The sequence below is a fragment of the Sus scrofa genome, chromosome 5 (genome assembly GCF_000003025.6).
Source record: "Sus scrofa isolate TJ Tabasco breed Duroc chromosome 5, Sscrofa11.1, whole genome shotgun sequence".
NCBI lineage: Eukaryota > Metazoa > Chordata > Mammalia > Artiodactyla > Suidae > Sus > Sus scrofa.
In genome coordinates this window covers 6,260,060-6,274,902 of record NC_010447.5, presented here as the reverse complement: position 1 = coordinate 6,274,902, position 14,843 = coordinate 6,260,060, and the positions used below count along the sequence as shown (strand labels likewise).

Below are 14,843 nucleotides of genomic sequence, written 5' to 3'. Positions count from 1 at the left end.
GTGTTCGCACATCTTTATGTTTCATTTTTGTTTCTTATTTTTTGTCTCTTCTAGGCCCACACCCAAGGCATATGGAAGTTGGCATATGGCTAGGGGTCGAATCGGAGCTGTAGCCACCAGCCTATGGCAGAGCCCCAGCAACGCGGGAGCCCAGCCTCGTCTGCGACCCACACCACAGCTCACGACAATGCTGGATCCTTAACCCACTGAGCGAAGCCAGGGATGGAACCCGCAACAGCATGTGGGTTCCTAATCGGATTTGTTAACCACTGCGCCAGGACGGGAGCTCCTCCTCATTTTTGTTTCTCTGAGAAGACGGGGTCCCGAACCGTGGACAAAACACGACCCCAACCGCGTCTGGGTGTGTTTCCAATTAAACAAGCTGCTCTAGTTTCAGATCTCTTTCGAATCATTTGCTGTGCCTGTCTCATTGGCCTCTTCTTTTTTAGTAAAAGGCACTTAGATTGAAAATAGAAAGTGAATGGTTATATTTTTTAGACGCGAGACGTCTTCCCCAGGAGGCCAAATGAGGGTGTCCCGGCATCTTTTTTCGCTGCATTGCTTCTCATATGAAGGCTATGGGACTGGAGCTCTATTAACTCCTCTCTGGTTTGTAAGGTCTGATTTAGAGACCAAATTACCCACGTGGCACTCCAGAAGGACCCTGTCTGTCCGATAGCCGTGGGGTTTGATTTCTCCGCCCTGCCCCCGCATCATTCTCAGCAGGGAGCGATGGGAGAGCCCGAGCCGGTTCTGCAGCCCTTGGAATGAATCCGCGCACCGCGAGCCTCCTCTCCCCAGACCACGCCGCCTCCATAAATAGACATCACGTGCCTGCCTTTTACGATAAGGTCAGAGGAAACGAGCGCACAGGGAGAGGCCGTTCCGAGAGCCGGCGCTCCGAGTTTCGGGTATAAAACCGGAGCCGCGCTCATCCTCTTGCCTGAGGGCGGATCCGAAAGAGGCGTGCGGAGGACACCGTGGGTCACCTCCCCAGGCGACGCCTCTGGCCGCCTGAGCGATCCCCTGACTCCCAAGCGGCGGGCTCTGCCCTCACGCATCCTCATCCCTGGCCCTGGCGAGGAGACCGAGGAGACCGCACACTCCCGCCCGCCCCACCTGCCTGGCCAGGCGCGGCGGCCGGCGGCTCCCCCAGCTCATTTTCTGATAGAGCTGTCAGTTTTTATTGCTGGTGGGAGAAATCATTTTCTCTCTTAGCTGCATGTTAATTGGCCTTATCCTGCTCTTTCATGCAGGGAGTGCACGCGGTCCCCTAGCCTTCTTCCCAGGCAAGGGAAAAGCCCCTTAGTAGAAAGCATTCCAGAAAGACAAGGAAGGTGGTTCTTTGGAAACTGCTCATTGGGAATTGCTCAATCAGAGGTAAGAAAAAGCCAAAGAGGACTGCAAAGAGGGGAGGTACAGAGGGGACCGGAGTTCCAGGACTCCTACTGCCTGTGTGTTCATGCTACAGCTCCTACTGCTCTAGAGAGCTCTGGACTCAATAGGGAGACCCTGGAAGCCAGTTGGGTCTGGTTGAAACATTGACAGAGCTTCTTCGAGGTGCCAGACACCCAGACAGAGCCTAGAGGCACAGAGATGACTAAGATGCAGTCATAGGAGACAAACAGATAAACTGGGGACATTGGTTTCCATGACGTCCAGACCAGAGCCGTGGCAGAGGTAAGCCAGGACACCGCAGGTCCACAGAGCGTCCGAGAAACTTCCTGGAGAAAATCAAGCTGCAGTTCGGACGTTTCGGATGACCGGGGGTCAGTGGCAGAGGCATTCCCAGGTGGAGGAGACGCTCTGTGCAGAGTCACGGTGCCTGGAACAGGCTGGTGACTGCGAGGAGGTCAAGGCCATGTGGAGGACCAGGTCACAGCGGGGCTTGAGTGCAAGCAGGTTCCCCCCCCCCCCACATATTTCATGCCCTTAAAAAATAGTCTTATTGGTGGGAGTTCCCTGGTGGCCTAGCAGTTAAGGGTCTGGTGTTGTCACTCTGTGGCCCAGGTTTGATCCACATGCCCTAGGCTCAGCCAAAAAAAAAAAAAAGAGGAAAAAAGGAAAGTCTGGAGTTCCCATTGTGATGCAGCGGAAACGAATCTGACTAGTAACCATGAGGTTGCGGGTTCGATCCCTGGCCTCGCTCTGTGGGTTAATGATCCGGCATTGCCATGAGCTGTGGTGTAGGTTGCAGATGTGGCTTGGATCCTCTGCTGCTGTGGCTGTGCTGTAGGCCAACAGCTGTAGCTCTGATTTGACCCTTAGCCTGGAAACCTCCATGTGCCGAGGGTACGGCCCTAAAAAGAAAAAAAAAAAAATCTTACTGAGATTTAATTATACTCCATAAATTCACTGCTTAAAGTGTACAATTCAATGGTTTTTAAAATGTTTGTATATTTAAATAGTAACACTTCTGTATATTTACAGAGTTGTGCACCCACCACCATAATCTAATTTTTGAACATTTTCATCATCACCAAAAGAAACCTTCTGAGTAGGGTTTTTGATTGGGTTCTGGCCACATTATGCCTCATATCAGTTTGGTGGCAGAGCAGAGAGGAGTTTTGGGGGGCAAGCCCGCCCCTTCCTCATCCAGCCCAGAATGTCAGCAAGGAGCACGGCAGTGACCGAGCACCAGGGCGAAAGATTTGAGGCAGCAGCGGTGAAATTTACTCCATCTCTTAGATTCGTTTTCCTTGACAGGAAAAGAACTGGGTTATGAACACTCGGGCCATTTTTTTTTGGCTGGCTGGCTATTTAGCGGTAGTGATACAAATCAGTATTATAGATGGATGTCGCCTATTTACAAAGAGAGGTGGACAGAGGCCACATCACCGCAAAACCCAGCATTCTGAGGTTTCTGCAAAATGGCAACAGCACAGAAACCACATGGAGCAGAAACCACAGCTGGTCTGTACCAAAACAAGGGCAAGGGCTCTGGCCTCAAAGTCTCTGTAGGTGACTGAAGGGTGGGCACGTGACCAGGGTTGGGAGCGGGCCTGCCTCTGGGTAGCACAGGTGGCCCACTGAAACCCAAAGTCCTTAGCAAGGCAATGACCCGAGACAATGGGTGCATCCCTGCGATGGCTTTAGGGGCCGGTGGGATTGATCTGAGCATGATGCTCTCAGTCGGTGAGGTTTGGTTTTGGTTTTGGTTTTGGTTTTGGTTTTTGCCCCACCTGTTGCACGTGGAAGATCCCAGGGCAGGGATGAAAGCCATGCCACAGCCTCAACCCAAGCTGCTGCTGTGCCAATGCTGAATTCCTAACCTGCTGCAGCACAAAAGAACACCAGTTAGTTGGGTTTTCTTTCTTTCTTTCTTTCTTTTTCTTTCTTTCTTTCTTTCTTTCTTTCTTTCTTTCTTTCTTTCTTTCTTTCTTTTTTTTTTAATTGCAAGTAAGAAACAAAACATGGAGTTCCTATTGTAGCTCAGTTAGTATCCAGGAGGAGGCAGGTTTGATCCCTGGCCTCCCTCAGTGGGTTAAGGATCCGTCATCACTGAGAGCTGCAGTGTAGAGCTCAGATGAGGCTCGGATCTGGCGTTGTTGTGGCTGTGGCAGCTCCGGTTTACCCCTAGCTTGGGAACTTCCATATGCCATGGATGCGGCTCTAAAACGATCAGGAAGAAAAAAAAGAAAGAAAGAAAGCAAAAACTACATTAAACTAGCCTTCACCGTAAGGGTGACTCCGTCAGTTCTGACAAAATCTTGGACCAAGGTAAACTGAAAAAACTCTCCTTACAAAAACATAGACATGCATGATAAAAATAAAACCACATAAATACACTCTAAGTGCACGGCTGAGTTAGCAAACAAAAAAGGAATGTCCCCAGGGAAAAGCAAAGAAGCAAAGACCAGAGTGGTAATCACGTGACTGGACCCCACAGCTGCCCCTTGGGAAGGGATGCAAGAAAAGGTGGAAAGATATCCGAGCCAGTAACCCCAGGGCCTTGGCTTTGGCTTCCACGTGGAGATAAGATGTGGAGATGTGAGGTAAGGTCAGCTGACAGGAGGCAGAGAGTGGAAACGGGCTCTGCAAAGCCAGGCTCCTCCGCAGGCTGATCTCTCAGTGAGAGGGTGAGCTAGACTCCCCGCCTGCCCCCCCCCCACCGCCCCAGGGCACAGGGAGATAATAGGAAGCTTGTCTATCACAGCACAAGCAAGAGCAGTAGGGGAGCTTAGAAAAAGGATCCTCTGAAAAATTCAAACCTCATGAATGTGTTTTCAGTGGATTTGAGGTCCAAACTTATATGCATCATCTGAGATTCTCTCTGTCTTTTTTTCTTTTTCTTTTTTATGGCCACACCCACCGCATATGGAAGTTCCCAGGCCAGGGATTGCATCTGAGCCCCAGCTTCGGCAGCGCTGGATCCTTTAACCCATTGCGCCATGGTGGGAACGCCAGGGTTTGAGATTCTTATGTCAAAAGAAAAGAAATGGTTCCAGGCTGCTCCTGACTCAGGACCACCTGGCAAAGCAGAAGCAAAGTGGCTTTAGAAGCATACTCTTACAACTCAGGTAGCAGGAAGTTCTCACGCGAAAAACAGGCTGCTCCGAAGATGAGCTCGCAGCAGCAAGTCGCCATACAGGCATAGCTAGTTTCATTGCACTTTGCTCTCTTGTGCATTACAGATATTGCATCTTCTACAAATGGAAGGTCCAAGGCAACCCTGCGTCGATCGAATCTCTCAGCATTACTTTTCTGACAGCATTTGTTCACTTCATGGTCCTGTGTCACAGGTTGGTAAGTCCCATTGTTACAGTGACCTGTGCTGTTATTGCTAGGACGTGCTGAAGACTCAGATGATGGTTAGCTTTTTTTTCTTAGCATTAAAGTAATTTTTTTTCTTTTTTTTTTTTGGCTGCACCTGTAGCATATGGAAGTTCCCAAGCCAGGGATCAAATCCGAGCTGCAGCTGCAACCTATGCCACAGCTGCAGCCACACTGGATCCTTAACCTACTTCCAGGGACTAGGAATTGAACCAGTGCCTCCACAGAGACAGACCAGATCATTAACCCACTGCGCCATGGCAGGAACTCCAGCATTAAAGGTTTTTTTGTTTTTTTTTTTTCCCCAGGGCTGCACCCAAGGCATTTGGAAGTTCCCAGGCTAGGGGTCAAATCAGAGCTGTAGCTGCCGGCCTATACCGCTGCCACAGCAACACCAGATCCAAGCCGAGACTGCAACCTACACCACAGTTCACAGGAATACTGGCTCCCTAACCCACTGAGCAAGGCCAGGGATCAAACCCAAGTCCTCATGGATCCTAGTTGGATTCGTTACTGCTCAGCCATGACAAAAACTCCTAAAGTGTGTGGGATTTTTTTTGTTTGTTTGTTTTTGTCTTTTTAGGGCCATACCTGTGGCATACGGAGGTTCCCAGACTAGGGGTTGAATAGGAGCTGTAGCTGCTGGCCTACACCACAGCCATAGCAACACAGGATCTAAGCCACATCTGCAACCTACACCACAGCTCATAGCAACACCAGATCCTTAATCCAAGGCTAGGGATCAAACTTGTATCCTCATGGATGCTAGTCAGATTTGTTAACTTCTGAGCCACGATGGGAACTCCCTAAAATGTTTCTAAATTTTTTTTATTTTCATTTTTAATTTTTTTGCTTTTTAGGGCCACACCGTGGCAGATGGAGGTTCCCAGGCTAGGGGTTGAATTGGAGCTACAGCTACCAGCCTACACACAGGCACAGCAATGCCAGATCCGAACTGTGTCTGCAACCTACACCACAGCTCATGGCAACCCCGGATCCTTAACCCACTGAGCAAGGCCATGGATCGAATCCACAACCTCATGGTTCCTAGTCAGATTCGTTTCCGCTGCATGACGACAGGAACTCCCCCTAAAATGTTTTTTTAATAAAACCTGTGTCTTGTCTTTTCAGAGATGCTGCTATTGCATACTTCATCGAGTGTATAGTATTGTGTAAACGTAACTTTTCTATGCACTGGGAAGTGAAGAAATTCCTGTGACTCCCTTTATTCTGATATTCACTTTATTGCGTTGGTCTGGAAGCAGACCCCTGCTGTCTCTGAGGTCTGCCTGTATTCCTGAAGAAGGAGGTCCTATCAAACACAGCAGATTCGGGCCTTAAGCCTCGGAGACAGCCCAACCGTGGGGCCGAAAGAGACTGTGCAAGAATGCTTATAATGACTCAAGGCCAAAATGAAAGATTCAGGCTCTCAGGAAAATAACAATACATCACCAAAACAAGAAGAGGCAGATCTGAGCCATATTTACAGATGAAATGATATGGTATCTGAGTTTGCCTTCAAAATAATCTCAGGGTGGACAGCTGTGGGAAGGATTGTGTGTTAAACAAGACTGGCTGTGAGTTAATACTGCAGAGGGCACATGAGTAAGTACATAGGGGTTTCTTATTCTATGGCCTCTAATTTTATATACCTCTGAAATAGCCACAGTAAAAATCAACAGCAGGAGTTCCCATTTGAGGCAGCAGGTGAAGGATCAAGCGTTGTCTCTGAGGCAGCATGGGTCCAATCCCCAGCCTGGTGCAGTGGGTTAAGGATCTGGCATTGCCAAGCTGTGGCTTGGATTGGATCCCTAGCCTAGGAACTTCCATATGCCATGCCATGGGTGCGGCATAAAAAAAGAAAAGAAAAGAATCAACAACAAATAAAAAGCTCCAAATAGGAAGTCCCCGTCATGGCTCAGTAGTTAGCAAACCCAACTAGTATCCATGAGATGCGGGTTCGAACCCTGGCCCTGCTCAGTGGGTTCAGGATCTGGCGTTGCTGTGAGTTGTGGTGTAGGTCGCAGGCGCGACTCGGATCCCGAGTTGCTGTGGCTGCAGTGTAGGCCAGCGGCTACAGCTCTGATTTGACCCCTAGCCTGGGAACCACCATATGCCGTGGATGTGCCCCCTCCCCCCAAGAAAGGAAAAAAAAAAAACCCTTCCCCTGGAGTTCCCTGGTGGCTCAGTGGGTTAAGGATCCAGCACTGTCATTGCTGTGGCTTGTTCACTGCTCTGGCTTGGGTTCCATCCTTGGCCTGGGAAATTCCGTATGCTTTGGCTGCACCCGTATGCTTTGGGTGCAGCCAAAAAAAAAAAAGAAAGAAAGGAAAAAACCCTCCCCTCTTACACATCCTGCAAGAGCAAGGCTAAAATGCAGCTCCTCTGACTGTTCCTGCTAGTCCCACAGCATCCGCTCTGCCCTTCTTCCTTAGAACCAAGAGAACCATAATTTTGCTCAGGATAATAAGATCCCAATTTTAAATGACCACCACTGGAGTTCCCATTGCGGCTCAGCAGTAATGAACCGACTAGTAGCCATGAGGATGCAAGTTTGATCCCTGGCCTCACTCAGTGGGCTAAGGATCCAGTGTAGGTCCAGGACAGCTCGGATCTGGCATTGCTGTGGCTGTGGCTGATTGGACCCCTAGCCTGGGCACTTCCATGTGCCATGGGTGCAGCCCTAAAAGGACACGAAAATAAAATAAAATAAAATAACCACTACTACAATACTATATTCCCAAGTTCCCCTGCATCTTAGAGAAGCATGTGACACCATTTGGCCAATGAGATATAAGTAGGGGTTTGGTAGGTATAGTTTTGAAGATTTTTGATCTATCTACGCATCCATTCATCCACCACCCATCCTCTCACTCATTCAGCCACCCATCCACCCACACACCCATCCACCCATCCAGCCACCATCCATCCATCATCCGTCCATCATCCATCCATTCACCATCTATCCATCATCCATCCATCATTTCTAGAGCCCATAAAGTGTCAGATACGATATTTAGGTTTTTGACCTGGAAAATGAGTGATATTTGTCCCCTGCCTTTAAGTAACTACACTTTATTTGGGAAGACAGATAAGAAAACAATTTCAATATATTTACGATAAGTGCTATGCTGGAGGTAAAAAAGAAATACAATTTTAATGTATTAATATTTTTCCTTCTCCGATTTAACCACAGGCACCTGTTTGCCCCAGAGTAGGTTGTGATCTTCGTAGTAGGAATGTGACAAGAGAAAAAGAAGACGCTTTGCCCTTTGAGTGTAAAGACCAGCTCTGCACATGAGATGAGAGTCTTGAAAGTGAGCTTGGTTCAGAGAAGAAAGGGATTTTCTAAATTCCAAGGGCTCCTCGTTAAGAAACAATGCCTGAATCTGGTGGCCTTGGACTCACAAGCAGGGTATAGGGTCAGAGGGGAGGTTCCCATGAGGTAGGAAGAGGGTCCCTCCTCCAGGTCAAAACAGCAGTGGGAAGGCCAAGGTGAATGTGGCTGCAGACCACAGGCTGCTGGGCGCTGGTTTCGAAGGCCAGTGTGGCCTGAGCCCTGGGCTAGAGCCTGCAAACCAGGTGGGACGGCTGTTCAGGGGACACAGGACAGGCAGCCAGGAACCAGCTCAGCCGCATGCCTTAGAGGCAGGAGCCTGGCGCCTGTCTGGGACGGAGGAGGGAGAAGGAGCCCCCACTGGGAGCCCAAACCTGGATGTACCTGAACTCTTCTTGATGTGTCTGAGTTAACTCAGAAGGGGTTTTTGAAGCCTGAAGCGACTGAGTTAGCTTTAATTAGCAAGTTCGTGGTGTTTAAGGGCTTTTTCTTTTATCTGCCCTTAGCAGGAGTGGGGGCTTGTGAGCAAGACAGCATCAATTATAGATCATTTTCAGCTGCATTTTGAAGCGCCTTTGCTTACAGCAGGCAGATTTTATCCCTTGAGGGAGGCGTGTGTGGGCTGCTGAGGAGCCAGAGGGCGGAAAAGGGGGTGTGGAGGGGGGCCACGGGCTGGCATCTAGGGCAGTTACAGCGTGCCACACTCTGAAGGGCCCCATACTTAGGGTTCTGACATGCTTAATAATTTTGCCTTTGAATTTGTGCTTTGAAAGTGAAGTCTGATGGGACAGTGGAAGGCGGGGGGACTTGGGGGGCCCTGCCTCACACCACCTCCCAGGACTAGGGACAAGGCAGTTCTCAACCCACCTCTTCCCAGGCTCGCCCCCCACACCCCACAAGCCCGCTGCAGCCCTCAGCCCAGGCCAGCGACTGGGTGTTAGCGGCGGGGGGGGGCGGTTGGCAGAGAGGAGTGTGTTGCTGGCACCCTCTGCTCCCGGCAGGGACCGTAGAGCAGATGCATGGCTGCTGTCCTGGCCCCAGGCTGGCTGGACCACGGCGTGTTGAGCAGGTGACTTTTAGGGGGCCTTCTCCAGGCACCAAAGCTGCATTCCCTTGGGGTTCCCCAGCACCATGAGGTGGGGTGGCAGGCCTGTGGGAAGGGAGGACTGGCTTCCTGCCCCCTGCCAGGCCACTGTGGTCCAGTGGCCGGTGGGAACAGGGCCCTGGAGGGCTCCACAGACCTGCACCTTCCCTTTGAATGTCCTCATGCCCACGACATTAAGTAGCAAATGACAAACATGACAGGCCTCAGAAAAAGGAAAAACATGTGTACCTTAGCATCTTTTATTTCTTTTGTGGCCACAGCCAGAGCATATGGAAGTTCCCAGGCCAGGGATTGAATTCGAGCTATAGCTGCGACCTACAGCACAGCACAGCTGCAGCAACGCCAGATCCTTAACCCAGGATGTACCAACACTGCCTTTATCTGTGGAGGCACAGAGGATGCAGATGGAGTAGGGGGTGGGGTTAGGATCTGAACTCAGACAGAAAAAAACAGTAGTAGAATGAGAAAACAAAGGGCTTGGAAGAGCCCCTCCGGCCCCGCGGGTTAAGGATATGTTCTTGCCACAGACGTGGTGCAGGTCCACACTGTGGCACGAGTTCAATTCCTGGCCCAGGAACTTCCACATGCCATTGGCATGGCCAAAAACAAAAACAAAACTTAAAAAAAAAAAAAAGGTGTCTCCCCGAATACCTGAGATGGCACATGCTGGAAACTTGAATGCAGTGGCCACACACACATTTAACCTGCTGGAAAGGATTTTACACACAAAGAGGAGACACTGACTCAGTGTGATGGTGACCGTGCACCCAGTTTGGAGAGCTTCCATGAGGTCGGGGGTCCCCTTGTGTTGGAGAAGGGCGGAGAGGGCGCTTGGGACAGAGGACAATAGGGTGGGACTGGGAGATGTCAGACATTTGGTGGCGAAGATACATCTGAAAGCCTGAATCAGGACCTTAGGATTCCAATGCAACAGAACCCACGGGAGCGGCCCGTGTCTCCACCACACGACACCCCCAGACCCCAGCTCTAAGACCAGTCACAGAAAGACATCGTGCTAAACCTGGTTGGTTAAAAGCCAGGGTTGGATTTTAAATTTTTGCGGGGACCATGCCCAAGGCGTTTGGAAGTTCCCAGGCCAGGAATTGAACCTGCCTTATAGAAGTTATAATGCCAGGTCCTTAACCCACTGATCCACGAGAGAACTCCTAGATTTAAATGTTTAACAAAAACGTTATGCACTTGGCTGTAGCTGATTTATTTGAAGGTTACCTTAATTTCTTTCAGTCCATGGGGGCCCAATTCAATTTTCAAGGTTGATTACGTCCTCCCTCCCTCGCTGCGACAGCCACCGCACACAGCCCCCTCCTTCTTCTTCTGACCCCATGGCCCCTCCCTGCATTTCTCCTCCGGTGGCACCTGGAGCCTTCCGTGTTTCTATCCACCTGTGGTTTTTGACTGTTACAGCCTTTTCTAGGAACAGATAAAGATCTGCCCTACCCGGAATCTGCAGCCTCCCCAGCCTGAAGCGTGCTGGGCCTGGGGGGTGGGGAGCCGTCCTAGTTTCACCACCTCCGGGCAAAAGCGGGCCTGGAGGAGGCCGGTGGGGCCCTTCCCAAGGCCTTGGCCACCCATTCTCCACCAGAGTAGAGGTCACACTTTTAAGAAACTCTCTGTGGGGACTTCCCATTGTGGCTCAGGGGTAACGAACCCAACTAGTATCCATGAGGACGAGGGTTCGATCCCTGGCCTCTCTCAGTGGGTTAAGGATCTGAGGTTGCCGTGAGCTGCGGTGTAGGTCGCAGACGAAGCTTGCTGTGGCTGTGGTGTAGGCCAGCAGCTGTAGCTCCGATTTGACCCCTAGCCACCAATGCAGGATCTGAGCCACGTCTGTGACCTACACCACAGCTCATGGCAACCCCAGATCCTTAACCCACTGAGGGAGCCCAAGGATCAAACCAACAACCTCATGGTTTCTAGTCAGATTTGCTCCTGTTGTGCCACAACGGGAACTCCTAAATATTCTTTTAAAACTTAGTTTTGGAGTTCCTGTGATGGCTCAGCGATAACGAAACTGACTAGTATCCATGAGGATGTGGGTTCGATCCCCGGCTTCGCTCAGTGGGTTAAGGGTCTGGGATTACCATGGTCCCTGGGATCCCAGGAGCTTTACTGGCCTCCTGCCTCTGCCCTCTTGCCCTGAGGTTTAGCTCTCACCACGCCAGCTCGGGCAAGTCTTTATTTATTTATGCGCCATGCCCATGGCATGCAGAAATTCCCAGGAATTGAACCCAGGCCATGGCAGTAATCAGAGTCACAGCAGTGACAATGCCAGATCCTTAACCCACTGAGCCACCAGGGAACTCCAGGACAATCCTTTTAAAACATACACCCAATCGTAGTTTTCTGCTCAAAATCCTCCCACGATTTTCTGCCTCCCCGAGTAAAAGCCATCGTTCTCACGGTGACCAGCAAGGCGGCACAAAGCCCACCCTTTCCTCTCAGACTCCTCTCTGCTTCCTCCTTCATCCACGGTAATCCCTGTCCTCGCCGCCCAGGGACCCTTTGCTGAGAGGTGACGGGGTTTATGCCTGTTGGTCAGGCGTGGTTACTAACAGCGCCCCTTTCACTCTCAGAGGCCTTGGGTCGGATGATGAGTTAGACGGCTGCGCGGGCCGCTCACCTGCCGTTGTGTTTCCCCTCCTTGGCCCGACCTGCCGCTGCCCGATGGCACTGCTGCCTTCCCTCACCCGCTTAGGGTCTTTGCCCACCTGTCATATTCTGTGACCTTGCAATTGACACGGCACACTCCCCCAATGCCTGCTTCCATCCTCCTGGATCTGCTTTTCCTCCCGAGACGCTCTCACCGTACTGGGGCTTTTTAGGGCCGCACCTGCAGCATATGGAAGTTCCCAGGCTAGGAGTCGAATCAGAGTTGCAGCTGCCTGCTTGTGCCACAGCGATGCCAGATCTGAGCCACATCTGCGACCTACACCGCAGCTTGTGGCAACACCATATCCTTAACCCCCTGAGTGAGGCCAGGGAGTGAACCCACATCCTCATGTGATACCAGTCGGGTTCTTCACTTGCTGAGCCACAGCGGGAACTCCCTCACCATACTGTGACTTTCCCCATTTGTTTATTGTGTCTTCCCACCCAAGGCAGGCTCTGTGAGGGCAGGGACTTTTTTGGGGTTTTGTGTTTTGGGGCCACACCTGTGGCATATGGACATTCCCAGCCTAGGGGTCTAATCAGAGCTACAGCAGCCACACGGTATCCAAGCCACACCTGCGACCTACACCACAGCTCTCGGCAACTCCCAATCCCTAACCCAATGAGCTGGGCCAGGGATGGAACCCACATCCTCATGGGTAATAGTCGCATTTGTTTCTGCAGAGCGACAATGGGAACTCCAGGGCAGGAACTTTTAACGTCTTGTTCCCTACTCTGTTCCTCATACCTCATACCCCAAACAGTGCTCAGCATGTGGAGGTGCCCAAAGAGCAACCAGGTGACGGCAGAGGTGCCACTTTGGATAAGGTGGTCTCAGAGGAGGCTTCTCTGAGGGGCTGGCCCTGAACTTAAGGTCTATATTGCTGCCTACTGCTGCTGTAATAAAGCACTATAAACATAGCGGCTTAAAATAACACAGATTTATTATCTGACAGTTCTGGGGGTTAGGAGTCCAATATGCATCTCACTGAGCTAAAACCAAAGTGCTGGCAGAGCTGCATTCCTCTCTGGAGGCTTCAGGGGAGAAACATCTTTGGCTTTTCCAGCTTCTGGGGGTCACCCACATCCCGTGGCTCGTGGCACCTGCCTCCCTTTTCACGATGTCACATCTCTCTGTTCCGAATTCTCTGCCTTTCTCGTCCCCATTTAAGGACCCAGATAATCAAGGGTAATCTCATTAAATGAGCTGATTAGCAAACATAATTCCATCTGCAACCTTAACCCCCCTTGCATGGAATATAATATATTCACAGGTTCCCAGGATTGGCACGTGGATATGTTGGGGAGGGGGGCATTAGTCTGCCTCCCACAGTGGGGTGGTACTTTGACAGGGCGGTCAGGAAAGACCTTTCCAAAGAGTTGGGGTTGAAGGCAAGCTCTGAAGAGCAAGAAGGAGCCAACCATGGGAAGAGTCAGAAGAGCTTTTCAGGCACAGGGAGTAGCATGTGCAAAGGCCCTGTGGCAGGGAGGTGCTTGAGTATCAAGAAGCAGAAGATCGCCCAGAGAGGCTGCAGTATATAGAGCTGGGGGAGAGTGGTTCCAGGTGGGGCTGAGGAAGGAGTCAGGAATCAGATCGTGCAGATGCTGTGGCGTTCTCTTCAGTCTAGGCCGCGTACGTGTCCTGTGCCATTGGTTGTGTGTGTGAGGCAGGTGGATTTTAATTATATGTGATTCTTGTGGGTTTGCTCTACGAAGCTGCTTCTGAGATCTGACAGCATAAAGCAGATCATTGCTCTTTGTTGATAATGCCACCTTTTCAGCTTGCTGAATGGACTGATTCACCCTTCAAAGAGAAGACATTTATTCTCTCACAGTTCTGAAATCAAGGTGTCAGTTAGACCAGGCTCCCTCTGAAGTCTCCAGGGGAGAATCCTACCTCATCCCTTCCAGCTTCTGGTGATTCCCAGATATTATGGACTGAGAAAGCCTGTGTCCCCCCAAATTCAAATGCTGAAGCCCTAACCCCCAATGTGATGGTATTAGCATATGAGTCCTTTGGGAAGTAATCAAGTTTAGATGAGGTCATGAGGCTGGAGCCCCCATCAAAGGATTAGTGCCCTTATAAGATGAAAAACAGGAGTTGCCATCGTGGCTCAGTGGTTAATGAATCTGACTAGGAACCATGAGGTTGTGGGTTCGATCCCTGGCCTTGCTCAGTGGGTTAAGGATCCGGCGTTGCCATGAACTGTGGTGTAGGTTGCAGACGCGGCTCGGATCCTGCATTGCTGTGGCTCTGCACAGGCCAGCGGCTACATCTCCAATTGGACCCCCTAGCCACAGCTACCCTGAGCTGCCAGCCGCCTTCGGGCCTCAGTGCAAAGGAGGCTCCGGGCCAGCAGAGCTGAGGGACACTGGAGGCAGAATACTGTTCTCCACCTTCCCCTGCTGAACCCTCACTGCAGCGTCCTGTGAGTCCGATGGCCTTAGAACCCAAGGAGGCCACTGGCCATGCTCCATTTGGAAAAGGAGGAAATTGGGGCCCTGGAGGTTTACCGGACTTCCTCAAAGCCACAGCAGCAAGTACGTGATACAAGGAACACTCTGGAATCACACCTCCACTTTCTTCCCAATCTCCCACCAGCTGGTCTGTAAGATGACAGCAGCTACACGTGGAGCTTGGCACAGCCAAGGTTCCCACCTCCAGCTAGGTCATGTTCTAGAAAATGTGCCAGCTACACCGGGCCACACAGGGCCACAGCTAAGGGATGTGAGCTGTCATTGCCCGTGGGGTGGGGAGACCTTACCAGATGCTTAAGCCCTGTTGCACCCCTTCAAATACGCTGCTGGCTCTGCCTCTGGCGCCCAGCCTCAGGCGCGTCCCATCTTTTTGGCCTCCTAAACTTGCAAATGCCCTGCGGGATAAATGCCCCCACGGGCAAAGCCCCGATTTGTGCAGCAGGTGGACGCGGAACACTCGGAGACCTATAATGGCGCTTT

At 51.0% G+C, this 14,843-nt stretch overlaps 1 long non-coding RNA gene across 1 annotated transcript; it reads left to right on the top strand.

The window, feature by feature from the left end:
• Positions 879–6,574, top strand: LOC110260621. The gene is made up of 3 exons (XR_002343868.1): positions 879–1,380; positions 4,635–4,742; positions 5,905–6,574. It is a non-coding gene; the product is annotated as an uncharacterized LOC110260621 (long non-coding RNA).